The sequence below is a fragment of the Lethenteron reissneri genome, chromosome 26 (genome assembly GCF_015708825.2).
Source record: "Lethenteron reissneri isolate LAM-NWPU_2019-01 chromosome 26, ASM1570882v1, whole genome shotgun sequence".
Lineage (NCBI taxonomy): Eukaryota > Metazoa > Chordata > Hyperoartia > Petromyzontiformes > Petromyzontidae > Lethenteron > Lethenteron reissneri.
In genome coordinates this window covers 11,985,427-12,004,718 of record NC_083804.1, presented here as the reverse complement: position 1 = coordinate 12,004,718, position 19,292 = coordinate 11,985,427, and the positions used below count along the sequence as shown (strand labels likewise).

At 40.7% G+C, this 19,292-nt stretch overlaps 1 protein-coding gene across 3 annotated transcripts in view; it reads left to right on the top strand.

The window, feature by feature from the left end:
- The first annotated feature begins 73 nt into the window (after positions 1–73).
- Positions 74–19,292, top strand: part of LOC133347688 (protein FAM110B-like) — a 41,426-nt gene continuing 22,207 nt past the window's right edge. Inside the window, exons 1-2 of one of the 3 annotated variants that reach the window (XM_061560182.1) lie at positions 74–419; positions 15,348–15,465. The gene's annotated coding sequence lies outside the window, so the exon portion shown is untranslated. Of the gene's footprint in view, positions 420–6,595; positions 6,615–15,347; positions 15,466–19,292 lie in introns of those variants that run through there. The other 2 variants (XM_061560183.1, XM_061560184.1) reach the window with 2 other exon arrangements.

Sequence of the window (19,292 nt, the reverse complement as noted above, 5' to 3'; positions counted from 1 at the left end):
CGGCTAATATAACCGTGTGCTCGCGTGTTCGAGGGCGTTCCCGTCAGTTACCCTAACGGAAACTGACACGACTGCGTCAGTGCCATCATCATTGGCGGCCCCACAGGTGTGCCCGGCTCCTGGCTGCCGTGAGTTTTAAATTAAAAAAAACACCCATGTCCCGGGGTTGGACCTGATGACTCACCAGCCACAATCTACCTCACACACACCACCAGCGAAGCTCATCTGACCAAAAAGCAAGCCTCCGTCTTCGCCAGTTTCTACACAAGTCCAGGAATAACAGCACCCCCCCCCTCCTTCACCACGCCAATACCTCTCACTCCGGCTCACTTTTGTGTTATTGAAAAAAAACAGGTCCATGCTGAGTTTTTTTTATTTTTAAAAACGCTTGTGTTGGGGGGTACACATCCACACCAGAGGTAAGCTTTCATCGGTTTGTTTTACCTGCTCAGTTGATTACAGTGTTAGACATTGACAACGCTGGATTCTAGCTAGACTCTGAAGTTATAATGGTGTGCAATTGTGCCGTTGTGATTGTGAGTACGACAGTTGAATTACTCGAACGGTTTATGTGATCATTGGCAATTGATTTAATATCAACGTGTGCCGAGTTCACTGCTTTCAAATAGATCGTGTGATTAAAAGCAATGCAGGTACATCTGTGTAACAAATATGTAATTAGATGTGTTTTGTTTTAACTTTTATTCAGAACAAATTCATTTTGTATGTTTCGTATAAGTTATTTCGGTAAAAGAACATAGCTAATGTAAGTATAATGAACCACATTTACAAGGTAACAGCTTGTACCGCTTTAATTAAAATTGTATTTTTTAGATAATTGTCAACAAGTCTTGTCATTTCTAACACTTAACCCATCTCTTCAACCGTAGTGTGAACTACAGTATGAACACAGTATGCTAAATGTGGAAAATGTGCATGGCTCTTGATATCTTATTCCACCTGCTGACAGCGTGACGTACAAAACAAACGTGCAAACCTATGTTGGTTAGACCACACTTATAAAAATAACCCCCTTAAGATACAATACTGCCAGGATATTGAGCTTCATTTCTTTTTACCTTCACCATATCTTGATCAATGTTGCGGCATCTGTTTGAACACCATTATTACTGGCTCCGGGACCATGTTTTGTGAATATGCTGCTCTATCTTATCGCACCATCCATCAGTTTTAACCTTCAATGTGACCCAACAGCACCGCATGGACACGCACACACATTGATAGGATGGCAGATATCTCGTATAACCGTGTGGGCTGCTGGAGCAGTGCTGTTAGCGAGCACCTAGCCAAGGCAGACACGCGAGAGGGTCGTGTGACGATGCATGCTCGTGCCCTGCCACCTTTGTCTGCCGAGTGCTGCTGATCTTTACACACCGCACCAGGTACTCATTTCTCAGGGCCGTTTCTGATACCACTCGTCAGATGATGTTAGCCATGGCCAGGAATCAAATCGGGTTGCCGCGTTGGCCGTGCAGTTCGCTAACCATTGCGCCACAGCCCACAACAACAACAACAACAGTAGCTGTAATTCGCCACTAAGTGGCGGTGATGTTACCATAGCGCTTGTGCCAGGCTAGGTGCACTTGGAGGCCATATGAAGTGTGGAAGGTTCGCTGGCAAGTCACGGGACCGACCCAATTGTTTTGGGTTAATTGAGATGACTCCACACTGACATGCACAAATGGGAATCGCATACATACAAAGTGTGCTCAACAAATACACACGTTAAAAGCTAATTTTAAATGATGCCATGCTTTGCTAAAATATATATATCTAGATACTGCATTATATACAAATGCCTGTAAGGCACTGCCCACAGCTCAAATAGTTAGCCGAATCAGGAAAGTGAATGTGCCACTCAGATTGCATTGTAAGTTGCATACCATTGTCAAAGCATCGCCATCATTCGCCGCAGCTGACTGCACACAGATATCTCGTGTCACTGGACAGAGGAACCTCACGTTTAAACGGTGGCCAGGATTGTTTGGAACTCAAAAGAGGAGGCGTTGGATGCTCTTGCGTAACCCCACCATTACAAGCCAACAGACCTATCATCATCTCACGGCCATGCACACATTTTCACTTTGTGCGAGCAAAAGGTAATGGTTTGTCAAGACATTCGCGAAAGGTTGCGGCTGTGTAGCCTGAGAACGAAATATGTCAATTCTGGGTTATCTTAATGCATTGTACTGAACAATAGATCCTCTTAAAACTGCTATGGGTGGTGGACATAGCCAAAATGACAGTCAATAGCCACAATTTCCCTGCTGTTGTAGCCGTTGCTCTTACATGGTCACATGCTGACGACATTGCAGTAAGGCTTATGGCACTTAAACCACTGCATGGTTTGGAGTGCACTCTACTTATTGCACCTGCTTATGTTAATTTGCCGTGTATACTAATAATTCCACTGCATTGTAAAAAAAAAAACTTTTTAAAATTACATTTGAATGAGAAATTTGGAATGTCGTTCGCTTTTTCAACAAATACAGTAAGTGCACTCATCTGTAATGATCCACTTCCGATTGCATCCTGAAGCTTAATGGATATTGTAATTACGGGGGTCAGCTCCCAAACTGCATCTTCCCCCCGTTGCCTGGTGGCGAAATGGCTTCTGCGTTCACTCGTTAGAAAGGGTCTCTGCATGTGTCACTATCAATGACATCCCTCGACCTCCAGCCCATTTTAGACATCGTAATTGCCATCTCTGACATTACACGGGGATGGGTTTCTGCACACAGTGGCATTCAATTGTGCTCGCTCTCTGAAGTCTAAATGAATGCGATGGCATGGAAGCACTCAACTGCACAATTTAAACCAAATCTCGGCAAGGGGGGAAATGTATGCGCAATGCACTGTGCCCACTAACCTATTGCACAAACATCCATTTATTTAACGTGTCAAATGATTTTAGCCCCAGGTAAGAACTGCTGTGATGCAATGGTAATATATTTGTAACCATTAGAGGAACATAGCTGGTATAAATTTGACAACATTTCATATGCATAATTTTACAAGGATTTGGGCTGTAATATTGATATAAGATGTACTTAAAAGTTGAAGCTATGTTTTGAAAATATCCTGCAGAATGACTGCACGGCCAGCAATGATATTCAATGAATTATTGAACGGATTCGTTTCAAGAATAAATGTTCCTTTCATCATGGAGGTGAATGGCAGCATTTCTCGTGGCTACAGGGTTAATGTAAACTCAGTACATACAACATGCATACGAACTTAAATACATCCATCTGTGCATACACGATTCGGTGCACGTACCGTGAGTTTAAGAATCAACATTAATCGATATGAATGAGTGCATAATCTCACACCCTTATGTGACAGCAAGCAAGATGAGTGCTTGACTACCCATTCACTCATTTATATATTTAATTGGGGTTGCCATTTTCCCTGTGACTCGGTATAAGCGAGACAAAGATGCCACATATAGCCTTAACAGACATTTGGAGAAAGCGCTGTTAGCGAGTAGCACCTATGAAGGTCGACACGGCACACGAGGGGGTGGGTGGCCGGCATCACGCCTGGCCACCTTTGCCTCCCAAGTGGTGATCTTGAAACGCGACACTGGGTACTCATTCGAGGCCGAGTCGACCCTAGAGGTGGCCAGGACCGCTTCTGCTCTCATCACCGGTGTTAGTCGTGAGCAGGGATCGAACTCGGGTGACCGGGTATCGAGCGCAGTGCGCTCATCTCTGTGCCACCTCTCCATCTGCAATTCACGTCCTTTGCATGACTTATCTATATTGTATTCAATATTTTTGGTCATGTGTTTTAATTATTTTAGTGCATATGTAATTACTTTACAGTAAATTACTGAAAGAACATTTTATTCTGGATGTGTGTTGGTGTCCCATTTTTTTAATCAGTGTGTTACTGCAGGCAGTGCGCATTATTTACACAAGCTATTACTGTGTAAATACATATAATTGCAGACATTATGATTGCATCTTGACTTAAAGCTTTCGTGACTGCAGGAATTCATATTCTTTTGGGTCTTTCGGTAAAGTGACGTAGATAGGTTCAAAGAAAAGAACAAAAAACTACGACGTTTCGATCGCAACACAAGCGGTCGTCATCCTGATGACTTTTCTTTGAACCTATCTACGTGACTTTACCGAAAGACAGAAAAGCATATTATGATTGTGCTCGTTTGACATAACAATCAACGTAAATATAGGTCCCTCTCTGGGTGCCCATGGGTGCAGGGTTTTTTTGCATGAAAGACAACATCAGCACAAACTCCCAAGCAATTTTACGTGGGCACATACTGATGACATCGCAGTTATAGGCTGTCACATCATAGATTGTCCGACATAGATGCACTCTGTCCCACAATAAAAACCCATTACATATATGCTAATAAATGAGTGGGAGCCTTTTTTGACCTCGTATATTCGATGGCCTCCGGAATTGCTTCTCGGGTGAGATTATCGATTCAGGCAAAGATAGTAACATGGAATGTAGCCTACATTTCTGTTCATTTTTGGGGTAAAAAATATATATATTTATAACAAAGACATACAAAACCATGTACCGATGCAGCATTATTAGGAAAAAAATAGATGCACGATCTGCAAAACACATTAAGTTCTGAAAACAAAAATATATCTAACAAAAAAATACATGATGATAACAAAATACTGTTGAGTAAGTGTAATTGCTTATTGATTTTTTTTTTACAGACAACTTACAATATCCCCGTAAATTCAGCTGCACCTCATGCTCGGTCTGTATTTGCCAATCCCTATTGGTATACATAGACTGTGAAAAAGTTAATTTGCCGAGCACACCTGTACAGGCCAATTGTCCCTCCAATGCATCACAGTGTGCTATGGTGTGAACTAACACACAGTGTGACTGCAGCCACCCGAACCAGACAATGGGCCATATCGCGAAAAACTGCATCCTACGCCCGCTCAACGACTGAGCAGTATTAGTCACGCTACTCCCGAAAGTATCGCATGGCTCACATACTTAAACTTGGACGTGTGATTTGCACCTACTTACCATATGCTAGAATAAGATGATGTGAACTAATACGGCTCGGAATGGAACGGCGCACAAAGCCACCTCTGCCACAATGAGCAATGCAAGAATGTACATGTGGAATTACATTCAGCGGCATGACATAGTATTTTCCAGAACTTACGATGTGCTAAAAAAGACCATTGCCCAAAATGTCACCGATTATGGTTTTTTCCTCTTTTAGGTCACAGTGTCATGGGCAAATGTGAGTGTTTTTGTTACTACAGCAAGGTTGGGCACAGTGCCCAAGTGGTTAGATCAGTCAAGTGTTTCGTACTCCCAGACTTTTTGTTTGTAAACCACTGTATGGTGCTGTTAATGTTTCAAACTTTTCTTAGTGATTTTGCATATACCAAAAGGTCAATTCGTTTGGCATTTTTATCATGATTTATTATTTAGATAAAAAGGCACCTCAGGAAATGGATCTCAGTGCACCGTGCATGTAAAGGAGAAATATGCGGAAGAAGTAACTGGCTAGAAACAGACTGAAGAGACAAGATAGAGAAGTAGAGAGATAGAAGGTGTGTTTTTTGAGGTGGGGGTCTTCAGTCGGGACTTTAAAGTCTCCCATCAGCTGTGAATTTCCTGACCACCAAGGACAGGGAATTCCAGAGCCTGGATACCATACAGAGAAGCAATGTGTCAATTAGTGTGATCAGTTGATGCCCAATATGTCAATTTATAACTACAATATAAGTTAAAGCTGACTTTGAGAAATGTACCGCAATGATAACGCCATGATAATGATCCTGGTGTTAAGGTATGTACAGTATCACGTTATTACCAAGGGCAGGTAGAGCAACTGGACTTATCAGTTGTGTGCGGTGTTTCGTGTATCGGAAATGAGGTACTGTATGTTTACAACATCAGTATATGATGCATGACATCATATGCAAAACGTGTACTTTAGACACAAAGTGTAATGCTTTCAAGTTTGTACTTTCTGGATAGACATTCATTCTTGTTTTCTTGAACTTTTTAAAAATTCTGCAGTTGATCCTAAAGTGCAGTTGATCCTAAAGTATAATAGTCCCCTATTTTATGGATATTTTTCCTGTTGCACTTTTAAATCATCTGCAGAGTATTCATAAATGCATCAAACGTTAATAAACAATAACATTTACCGTACTCTTTGGTTCTTTCGGTAAAGTCACGTAGGTATAAAATAAATCCCGACGTTTCGGGCGCAACACAAGCGTCCGTCATCAGATGGCGAAACGTCGTGATTTATTTTATTTTATACCTACGTGACTTTACCGAAAAAACCAAAGAGTATGGATTCCTGCAGTCACGAAAGCTTCAAATCAAGATTGAACATTTACAGTATTGAGATTGTTATTACTGTGTGATTGAAATGTCGGTAACATATTCCTTCTACACTGCAGGTTTTAAACCTCTAAACTCTTCAGTGATCTTCAAAAAACATTATAGAAGCATTAAAAAAGAATCACACTCAAGATGTTGGTCGCCAAGTCCCTGTCGGATGTGTGGATATTTGGATCCTGGAGGGATGAATGTCGAACGATGAAATCTTCACACGAACTCATGTGTGTGCAGTTTTACTTTTTTCGACGTTTTTAATAACCGATGATATTTTGTCTTGTTGGATAATCACAACTGCATTTAAAACAAAACAAAATAATTTCATAGTGGCGAGGATATTTAAATATTCATGACAATATTAAACACGATCAAAATGAGATTAATTGATGTATAATGATCGTCAATGCTTTGTAAATATACTGCTGGATTAGTTTAGTTTTGTGAATGTTTTGTCAGTTATTTATTGTTTGGAAAATTACTCTAATTGTTGGCAGTTTTCAAGCCATGACAGGTTGTTTTGTACAGAACGTACCTTGATAACATATTTATACATTGGCATTATTGCGTGCAGATTACCACATTCTTCGTCTTTGAGAAATGTAAGAGAACTCACCTGAAAATCGAAATACCTTGGACTTTGTGTTGCCACTATGCCAAAGAATACAATGTTCAAAGCATGCATTTAAGCAAAACATCTGAACAATCTCTCCACTGCGATTCCAACCTGAGCTACCATATTCTCATGTTTCCGTTCCGTAGGCTTTAGTAGACGAATGTGACAAAGACGTATTAAGTAATTAAAGCAATGTGACTGTATCCCAACCAACTAGTGGGGGTGGGGGGAAACTGTTCATTATGTACACACACTTTCTCAAATATGCAATCGTCCATGTTTCAGAATCAACTGGCCTCCCAAGAGGACTTTGCGAAACCAGTTCTGTGAGATTCTACTGCAGCCCAAAGGGCCATGGGGCGAACAGGGCATGAAAAATTGTTTCTGAGAAAATTGTCAGTTTTAAATCGGACACCGATTGGGACAAGTCTTGAATGGAGCAACAGTCTTGCAATTAAAGTTTTATTTTAGCCACGCTTCATTTGATTAAAATGCAAATGTATAAAAGTTTCTACAACTGGCAGCTCACGAATTAACCAAAACACCTCGCGACTTCGCCACCGCGTTTTGATCTAATAGCTTTTTTTAAATGTGGCAAAGGTGCAGCCCTGTAATTACGTGCTCACACCACTGTTGGCAGAAGGGTCTCCACTCGGAGAGCCTTCCATTCAGACCAGACGTCCTTGTACAGGTGGGAGAACCCATAGTTTACCCCGCCACATTCGACATTTTTATCGACTATTATACTCAGTTATACTGCTGGATGGACAGGCGGAGTTGTTTCCGCATTGAAGATCCAGTCTGCTAACCCTTACACCCGTGGCTGGCATCGTCCTTGTCTATTTATGTAAGAATGTGAGAAAGACACATACACCGTCACGCAAACTCCGATCATCCTTGCACTGGATATTGACGAGCCATCGAACAAAGACGGTTACTGCATCGTGCGCATTCAGATGCGCTTCTGCGGCCGTCTGGAACTATCTTCAGATATTAGGAAGCCACAGTTTTCTTGACTAGAGTGTAACTGACACTTTGAATCCATGTGGAAATGTCCACCATTGAGGCAGGTGTGTTTGTCAAGGGCTCAACCGATGCAAGCATTAAAAAATGCATCGGCGTCTTGGCCATGGTCCTCAGAAGCATACGCACATTCACATGCATGCGTGCTACAGTGTTAAAATGTTCTAAACATAGTAATGGGAGGTGAAAAATATTTGCATTTTAACTCCGCCACTCTGTGCTGCTGATGATATCTCTGCATACTGAGTGGAGTCATTTTGATACCGAAAAAAATTAATGCATATATTTATGTTTTACTGCACACTTTCTCTGGAATGGAAATAATACACAGCCTATATACTGTGATGCATTGATAAAACGCTACGCATATGAATATTGCATGAACACAGCTTTCTCCGGAAGTATAATTTACACTCATCCATAACCCACCGAAGGAAACAATAAATCTCAAAAATTCCACACCAACATTTCAGAGCATGCGTCATATGTAGTACCTCTTAATGTCACCATTGCGTAGGTACTATCTTTGTTGACATACTGTTAAGCGTGACGTTATAGAATACGCGATTCGTTTGTTTCCTGTCTGAGATGATATGTCTTGTGACACATCTGCCGTTAACCGGACAGGGCAGGATAATGCCTCCAGTCTTTGCAATTGTATCCCTAGCTGCCTTGTAGCTATGGTGACCACAGAGAATCACGAAAAAAAATATTCAGTTTTTTCTATTTATTGGCATTGTAAGGCTGTTTCTGTGGTGCATGTGATTAACATTGACTTAAGTTCGTGCTAAGATATTAGTTTTTGTTTTGCTTTTGTATTTCTAATAATGTTTTGATTACAAATTTCTGTACAAATGTAAATAATGCCACTGGCGATATAGGATATTGCAATGTTCTTTAGGAATGTGGCAAAGTTAGATTTTTTTTCTCCTCTTCAATTAGGTAAATAGTTGAGTTTGCACACTTGATCATTGGTGGCAGGGAAACTGGTGATGAAGTGCTTAGCGCACCACGCTATGAACCCAGAAACCTGTGACATCAATGGCTAGTAACATCTTAGCTGGTCATGGGTTCACGTTCCCCTTCACTCAGCCATTCTGATCAGTGCAGTGAAGTATGGTCAAGCAACGCCCATGACCAACATGGCATAGGGAGGTTTTCACTCAGTCGTGAAATGACAACGGTATACAAAATATTATTATAAGCTGTCTTTTGTTATCCATAACAATATAGATAACTAAGTACAGACTGTACACATTCATATATATATACAGAGCTCCCCCGTATAGCTGTATAACTACTGCACATATTATGGCCAACACAGCACACACAAAGGGGTCAGTCACTTAGTCAGTATCATACCCTAGCGGCCTTTATATCACCACTGCAAGTGTTCACACATCATGCTTTCCATACTCATTTTAAGCCGAGTTGATTTACAGGTGAGGTTCATATATCAATTTCCGATTGTTTGCATGGGCAGGAATCCAACTGAGGTTTTTGGAAATGCAGAGCAATGCGCTATGAGTTTACACCACTGCTGGACATTGATTGCATCCCGTAGCAAATACTGTCATCCTGGGATATGGTTGGGAATATTCAGAAAAAAAGGTTTGCAACCTTGTCGAGACAGCCAGTTACGGAGCGTGTAAAAAATGCTATTTTTACCGCTAATCTGTTTTGGTAAAAACTGTTATTTCAGACTTTAAATGTGCAATAGCGCTGTCTGTCAGTAGCACCCTCTGTCAACAAACCCCAGCGAGCATTGAGGGGATGTTCTGGCTGCGCTGTCACTCTCCACAATGCCCCTCAACAAATTCCGTCGCCTGTCAAGGCATCAACCAAACTGCCACTCTTCGGAGTTGTCGAGTGCACAGCGATGGTACCGCCGCAATACACAGAGTTCAGGTGTTTTTAGAGTAAATCCCACAAACGAATACCTTGGCCTGTTTATGGATTATCAATGATTGCTTAGACTTGTTTTTATTGCACTCTCCTGAAAATGGGACTCCCATGTCTTCCAGTTTTGCAAACACACAAATCCTTTAATTCATCTTTAAAAAAAAAAATCAACGGTGAGCTGAACGCCGTTCTCTCGACCGTGCTTGCGGAACATTATTGAAGCCTGGAGCAAAAAAAAACGGGCTCGGGTAAGAAGACTTGAATCGAGCGGTTTATGAGCCATGCTTGGCCATTAAAGGGAAGCGGGGTGAATGGGTGGGAAAGTTTTTTTTTATGGAGTGGAACTAATCCGACACACAGCGGTCATTTGACACGAGCCGGAGGGATGTGTGGTGACCATATCGCCTACCGTATCGGCTGACCGGGGCGTGGGGGGGGCCTGGTCAAAAAATCGGTCCCATTGTCCCGCCAATTACGCTTTGCCCTCATTTGAGACCAAGCGGGACGTTCCGCTTAGCTTGATGTGACTTTAAATCGCTCAGGGGTGTCTTGGCTGGAGGCTCGCTGGCCATTCCACATACTGATCGTAGCAGCCACTGGAACTAAAATAAATGTTCTGATACAAGCTCTTCTATTTTTCTATTTATCTCGAGCCAACAAAATAATTCTGTGCTTTCTCTGTTAATAAAAAGAAAAAGCAAGATAACATACAATGTCAATTCGACTAATGCATATACATTTTACATGTAATACAATTCTCTACTGCTGCAACAAATGCAATTGTCTAATTTGTATAAAATGCACGTTTCGAACTTTCAATCATGAAGGGTGATTTTAAAGTCATTATTCAGAAATTTTATTGGAAATGCAACTAAAATCTAAATTTTATATGATGACTGCATATCCAGAGCACACATGCAAATACACACAAGTGCACACACCCATTGTATTATAAGACCTAGATGCTGTTGTACAAGAAGTAATTTCCACCAATGGCAACAAACCTTCACACGATCTCGTGAGGGATTTTATACAATGTGGCAATTTTCATTTTTTTGGTAAAGCACAATTTTTTATCTGGCCTCATTTCATTATACTGATCCCGTCCACTTTTAATAACCATATTTGACTAATGGTGATCATGATGATGATTGCTATCCTGATCGATAAGTGCGGTGGATAGTTTGCTCCTCCCTGTTAGAAGGCTGCAAGTTCACATACCAGTCAGGGTCAACTCAGCCCTTTCATCCCTCTGGCTCAAGAAATATCAGCTGCTCTGTGGGATGTCAACAGAAGTTGCTCTATAGGTTAACATGCCCCTACCATAGGGATATGCAATTTCCGTTACTGTCTCAACCTCGGCGAAGGAGATAAGTGCATCCCCATGCTCATTTGCACAGGAAAGCACTTAGACTCTTAATGTTACACGTGTTATTTGACGTTTGTGCTGTCAAGTGTTTCAAGACTATACATACCTTGAGAAATGAAATACCGTATACAGTTTCATACCGATAGATATGGTGGCTCAATGTGCTTTTCGATTTAAAGCTTTCGTGACTGCAGGGATTCATCTTCTTGGTTCTTTCGGTAAAGTCACGTAGAAGGGAAGTAATAAAATAATAAAAATAAAACATAATACAACAATTCTCCCGACGTTTCGGCCACAACGCAAGCAGCCGTCCTCAGGTGAAGAATGATACAATGCCAAGCTAGGAGCTTATATATAAGCTGCGTTGGAGGTGGAAGAAAGAGCGCCTTAACAAAAGAATGTGCATATGAAGAGGAATTTAGCATATACATGGAAAATGCGTAGGAGGTGGGCGGGGGGGTTTCAAAGTCATATTATGCCCATGCATTATGCAGGATCAACAGCACCAAGGGGGGGTGCAGGGATTAGCAGTAACAAAGGAAAGGAATGTTAATGATATGTAGCTGCAGTTACTCAACAACCACGTAGAAAACTAAAGTATAAACTACATAAAAAACTAAAGTATAAATTGCATAGCACCATCAGTATACTTACTATACTCTACACTAAGCTGAGTTACTAACAGCAAGTAATACATTACAATTCTACGTCGTAAAAATTATATAATATGCTTCCATCTAAACTTTATTCTATTGTATCACACGAGCATATACCGTGCTATATACTGCCAACATTAAATTATATACTGTATTGCTGTAAACCAACCTATACCTTATACATTTAATATAACACTATGTATTATTCTACCCACCCTAATGTGTGTCGAAATGGTTTATTACGTCCTTCCAATGATTGCTAAGCCAGAATCCATCTTCTCGGTTAAAATTGTCTCTGTGTTTGTATATGTGGATCGCCTCATGAACGAATCTCTCATGATAGCCAGATGGCTTGCAGAGAACCTCTGTCTTAGAGAAGTCAATATCATGTGAGCCCACTGAGTTGTAACAGTGATCTGCCTCGGCTGAGGTGTTTGTCCTACCGTGTTTCAGGTCAGCTTTATGTTCACGGATCTGGTACCGTCTGTAAAAGATGTGGTTCCAGACATACAGTACCCTGGCGTCTACAAACTAAGTTTCCCTCTGTGGTAGCAGTTACATTGGGGAAACCAAACGACATGTCTCGGACCGCATCCGTGAACATAAAGCTGACCTGAAACACGGTAGGACAAACACCTCAGCCGTGGCAGATCACTGTTACAACTCAGTGGGCTCACATGATATTGACTTCTCTAAGACAGAGGTTCTCTGCAAGCCATCTGGCTATCATGAGAGATTCGTTCATGAGGCGATCCACATATACAAACACAGAGACAATTTTAACCGAGAAGATGGATTCTGGCTTAGCAATCATTGGAAGGACGTAATAAACCATTTCGACACACATTAGGGTGGGTAGAATAATACATAGTGTTATATTAAATGTATAAGGTATAGGTTGGTTTACAGCAATACAGTATATAATTTAATGTTGGCAGTATATAGCACGGTATATGCTCGTGTGATACAATAGAATAAAGTTTAGATGGAAGCATATTATATAATTTTTACGACGTAGAATTGTAATGTATTACTTGCTGTTAGTAACTCAGCTTAGTGTAGAGTATAGTAAGTATACTGATGGTGCTATGCAATTTATACTTTAGTTTTTTATGTAGTTTATACTTTAGTTTTCTACGTGGTTGTTGAGTAACTGCAGCTACATATCATTAACATTCCTTTCCTTTGTTACTGCTAATCCCTGCACCCCCCCTTGGTGCTGTTGATCCTGCATAATGCATGGGCATAATATGACTTTGAAACCCCCCCGCCCACCTCCTACGCATTTTCCATGTATATGCTAAATTCCTCTTCATATGCACATTCTCCAACGCAGCTTATATATAAGCTCCTAGCTTGGCATTGTCTCATTCTTCACCTGAGGACGGCTGCTTGCGTTGTGGCCGAAACGTCGTGAGAATTGTTTTATTATGTTTTATTTTTATTATTTTATTACTTCCCTTCTACGTGACTTTACCGAAAGAACCAAGAAGATCAATGTGCTTTGTTCTCTCTTTGCCTTTTTCTTTCATCATTTTTATCCCAGTCTGCATTCATAATCGCCGTAAGTATATGCACTCAGTTATATTTACCAAGTGTGCCCTTGCAATCACTCTTTCATTTCATTCCCTGCTCTTATCACTCTGAAACATATTATTACGTTTTTCAGTGAATTAGCTCATTTTTATCGGTTGTCCTATTGTCTGTTAGCAGCAAATCAAAGACGTTAGTATCTCCTCCAATTATGGTTATTCCCTTATTTCTCAAATCCAATTTTGAAAAAAATATACTTTTACATCACGTTGAATAGCCTGACGCCTGCTGATTTGTATTGTGTTACTTTCTACGTTCAATATCAGTGAAGCTGTTCCATATTTATAAATGGTTTTGATACATTTTATTTGCATTTTTTATAAAGACCTTGGTTTGTGAATGCCTGAGTATCTGAATCAGTTTCCTTTTCATCATCTATAACAGCCAGGCATAATGGTATACGGTATAATTTTGTCTTTTACCGTCTGATTAATCGCATGCACGTGTTGCGGTGAATGGTAGATTTCTTTCTCCTATGTTCTTATGTGATTGGTTGGCCTCTGTTGTCCATTATTCAGATTTATATAATCCTTCTGGAAAAAATTTTATTTGATCATGAAAGTCAATATGACCAATGTTCCATAAGAGAAAAGTTCTCAATCAACGTATATTGCCAGTTATGATGACGTGGATTATTCTATTCAAAGAAAAGTCAGTGGTTTGGGCAGGACACATGTCACGGGGTAGATCGCTGATTGATAAGCCTGGTCGCAGAATGGCACCTAAAAGAGCAGACGTTACTGAGAGGGCAACCGACACGGAGATGGAGTGATGGAATTAGCTCATGTGTAGGAGCGCAACTACTTATGATATCGCAAGACATTGTGGGATGGCGACGTGGGGTGGCCTTCATCGAGCAGTGGATTTACATATTCTTAGGTTTTTCGGTAAAGTCACGTAGGTAAAAAACATTAAAAAGTAAAATAACATAAAAATCACGACGTTTCGGAGGCAACACAAGCTTCCGTCTTCAGGTGGTACCGTCACAGCCACGACAGCTGTATCAAGTAAATGAGAGTGGTAGCTTCTGCAATCTCTCATTTACTTGATACAGCTGTCGTGGCGGTACCACCTGAAGACGGAAGCTTGTGTTGCCTCCGAAACGTCGTGATTTTTATTTTTATTTTATTTTACTTTTTAATGTTTTTTACCTACGTGACTTTACCGAAAAAGCAGTGGATTTACCATTTACTGGTTATGATGATCACACTGTCATGAAAAGTGGCCTCGTATTGTATTTATGAACAGTCTAGGCAAAACGTTAAATACCTGCACGAGTGTGTACGTGCACAGGTACAAAAGGTCACTGTGTCGGTGAGCACTGTAAGAAATAGCCTGCTGACTGCGTAACGTCCGTTACTGAAACACGGCACGCACATAACATTGAGATAAACCAACGGTGACAGAAACAAGTTAAAGGTAAACATGTCTTTAGATATGGCCAGAATGGCTGCCTCGTGTAGATACAATTTTTTTTACTACTACTACTTGAAAAAATTACGTCAACATGCAACAAAATACAAAAGCCAATGTTGTGAGAAATTAGGTCTTAATTTGAATGTTGAGTCGTGCAGTCTTCGTTGCTCACCTACTGGTTTAATGCTTTTTAAAAGGTTTTTATTTTATTTAAGAGAGGCTAGTGGGCTTCCTTCATAAATTACGTACCGGTGTGCTGTCGGTGTGATGTTCGGTGTGCTGTCGATGTGATGTTCTGTGTCCTGTTGGTGTGATGACCTGTGTCCCGTTGGTCTGATGGCCTGTGAAATGTCTGACAACCTATTCTTGTTTTTAATCTCCCCAGGTTTCCTGGTTGCTGCATGGGAAATCCATTGGTTCCTTGCACTCTCTCATAAACACTGGGAAAAGTCTCCCCCCCCCCCCCCGCTCAGCAACTTCTATTCCCCTTGGAGACTCTGCAGGTAAACATTGTTACATCTAAGGAGTCATTGTTGCTTTTATAATAGGCCTTGCTTGATTAAAGAAAGTAATAACAGATGTCTATCAAAACAAAGCTTTGCTATTTTTTCTACTCATTGATTAATACGTTATATATATTTATATTTTAAAAAAATCAAAACAACGCTCTCATTTGATGGAAAAAAACATTCTCAATTCCCTCTGCAGGGACCTGAAAAAAAGTGAGCATTTCATAAGGTGCAGAAGTTGACAAAAAAATGTGTTAACCAGATATTTAAGTGTTTATGGTGCTTGACTGTGATGTTTTGTTTATCCTGACATAAACAAAGAAAAATAACGAGATGTAATCCCAGCCTGAACACCTGCTAGGAACACACGATCAGATGTTGGTGCTACACGAGTGAATACAAGCCACTTTTTGTGATATGAACTGAGTGCAGAAAAAAGAGAAAACATGTCAGGTTTGGCCTATTTTTCCCCCCCCAGAAAAAAAACTGATGTTGCAGATAATCCTTAAAAAAGGGGCATGTGTCTGGAAATGGAACACGTCAAAACAGTGACCTACTGAGCCTCCAGAAGCTCATTATGGTGTTTACATCCTCAGTAAGTGCGCTCCTTTTGTAAACACGGGTGATGCCGACAGCCTTCTCATTTCAACATTGGCGGGGCTGCAAAGCTGGCGTTGGATAGTTGACCGCTGGGACAAATATGTTACATTAGCAGGCGTACTTAGCCACATGGCTTCACGGTTAAGTTGTATGGCTTGCAATCGGAAGGTTGAGAGTTCAAATCTGGGTCAGATTCTATTACTAGGGTTGATAGAATTAGTATCTACTTGTAAGAAAGTTAACCTCAGTTGTCATGTGGATAGCCTTGCCCCCGCCATATGAATGTGGAATTTTCACTTCTGGCTCAGGTTAGTAAACGGGAAAGGAGAAAAACCCTCCTGACACTTGAGGATCTGTGAGCCCACTTTTCTTTTTTTTACGACTCTTGAAGTCCTCAAAGACAGTCATATGTATATAAATAATATACATTCCTGTATCAATCTATTTAGAGATCTGTCTATGTATGCATACATATGCACCTCCGATTATCTCGGTTGGCTACATACAGTGCGAAAGAAGTTCAACATACGTACAGCCGGAAAAACATTGTTGTTCATAGCAGAACGTGGACTTTGACCCTAAGTACAGTATTGTACCTCATGCCTTAACCTGTGAACCTGATAGTGTTAAATGTGAGACCAGTTGTGGGTTCGTCTTGCCCAACAGAAAAAAACAATAGCCAATAATGATCAAGCAAGTGTTACTAATTAAATAAGGATCAAGAATGATTTTCTATAATCGGATGTAAAATATTTTAAAGTATCAGATAGTTTTTTTAAAATTGTGTTAATAAATCTTGACTTAAAGCTTTCGTGACTGCAGGAATTCATATTCTTTGGGTCTTTCGGTAAAGTGACGTAGAAAAAGTAGAAATATTTTTTTGTATGGCTATTAATGAAAAAAAGTATCAACAACTGAAAGTACACTCGCAATTATATTGACAGAAAGAGGAGCACGTGGATTAGAGAGCACGTTTGAGAACCTACTGTATGTCGAACATACGCAAGTTAAAGACACAATAATAACTGTGAAGAAAGGTTTTTGGGCTTGGGCAGGATATGTCACAAGACGGGATGATGGCCGATGGTCAAGACCAATGACTGAGTGGCAGCAAAGGCATGGAATGCGTACACCGAGGAGATGGAATAATGCCATCAGCTCGTGTGCAGATGCTAGGTGGATTACTATATTGCAGGTTCGCGGCGGCTTGGGGAGGCATTCATCCAGCAGTAGATTGGCAATGGCTGCTACTGATGATGATAATTATGCTTGGCCGAATTAACATCTCGCCATAGTGGCGAGATGTTAACGACCTCACCTGGTATACAGGAGGTCGTGGGTTTCATCCCGACCCTGATTCCTGTATATTTGGAGTTTGCATGTGCTCCCCGTAGTCGCGTGGATTTTTCTCCGGGTCCCCCGGGGTTTTCCCTCATTTAGAATCAACATGCGTTTAGAGTATTTGCCTGGCTGTACATTTCCACGTGATAAGCCACTTCTTTGAGCTATCATTTATGGCCAGGTCGCTTCTGAAATAAAATCTATATAGCTCAGTGGGCCTTACCTGGTATTATAAAAACAAATTGATTAACTTTTAAAAAAAGCAATAGTTTACTTTAAAGAAGCCAATTGTGCCAGCCTGCTACCCTTGGCAATCCGACACGCATTGCCACCACTGAACTGTTGTGCAATCTAAATTACATCGGCACCAGCACACCTTCCTACCGGTCCTAACTCGTTTTGACCACCAGACAGGCCAAGATGAAAAATAGAAACTTTTTACGTTCACTTTCAGTAAACACTGCAGTGATGAAATCCAACGGTAAGTGTCCCAAATCTGATTTTAAATGGTGTAGGCAACTCGAGCAGATGGGAAAAGTTTTGCTCTATTTTTTCTGTGAACAAGTCACAGTTTGCCACGCGACCGACTACTTTTGGTATCGCCGTACGCTACAAACTGGTGGAGGTTGGGTATGGCGTTAAACTGTGTCCAATAACGGTGTCACTGAAATCAAACAACCACTGTTGAAGAAACACGTGTGGGAGATGGTGATGGCTCGGGGAGGCCTTCATTCAGCAGTGATGGTGATAATGAAGAAACCATATTACCTGATAATATCAAGGTACTTTATTCTATGATGAGATCATAAATAAGGGGTTTAAATTTGGCACTGTATTGCATTGTTACATGTGGTTTTTTTTTCACATTACAGTACCTTTGTTTCAAAAACACATTGAGGGGTATCTGAACCAGTGCTGGGCACCCAACCAAGTACTTCTCCAACCCACACTGATATGCCATGGGGAGGCCTTTATCCAGCAGTGGAATAACAAAGGGCTGTTAATTATGATTACACTGTGTAACAAAATTTGTTTCCCTTTCCTGGGTAGTAAGTGTTATTTCGTAATTGCTTATGCCTCAAAAGTACAGAAAATGGCTATTATTCCCCACAAACTTTTTCTGACTTCATGTGAACGAAAATACACATATTCGCCCGTTTTCTCGTTGAAAATAGATACATTTCAAAATATCACTGTCTTGGTCAAAAAAGCTAAGTTTGTGGGGGATACTTGCCATTTTCTATACTTTTTAGGCATAAGCAATTACGAAATAACACTTACTACCTAGGAACAACAAATTGTGTTGCATAGTGAATTATGATTTCAGCCTAAGTAAAAAAAAGCCAACGACTTCATGTTCAACTGAACTTTGAGGCAGTGCTCAAATCCTGTTTAACGCCCTGAGCCAGTCATGGAAATTCCACATTCCTATGGCTGGGGCGAGTTTAAGCATAGGACAACTGTTGGCTTCCCCCAAAAGTGGTACTATTTTATCACCCCCGGAGAGATGTTGGGCTGAGTCGACCCCCAACCAGAAATTGAACTCGCAGCCTTTAGATTATGAGCCATTTGCTCTAACTGCAAGCTACTTGGCCAGATACGTTCCTCGTAATTCATAGCCCCCTGTGTTGGTGAACACTTGGTATTTGCACATACACATGAACTTTATATTCAGGGTGATCCATTTTAGATACCCCATTGATTTCGAATGACCCCTCTTACACTCTACTCAACAGCTGATTAAATGTCGTGGAAGCAATGGCTCCATGTCTTAAAATACAAACAGAGTGCATTGAGATTGATGGATGATGAATAGAGGCTTTAAAATAAAATGTAGCTTATCTGTAATTTCTTCCTATGAATTTAGTGGGATATCAACA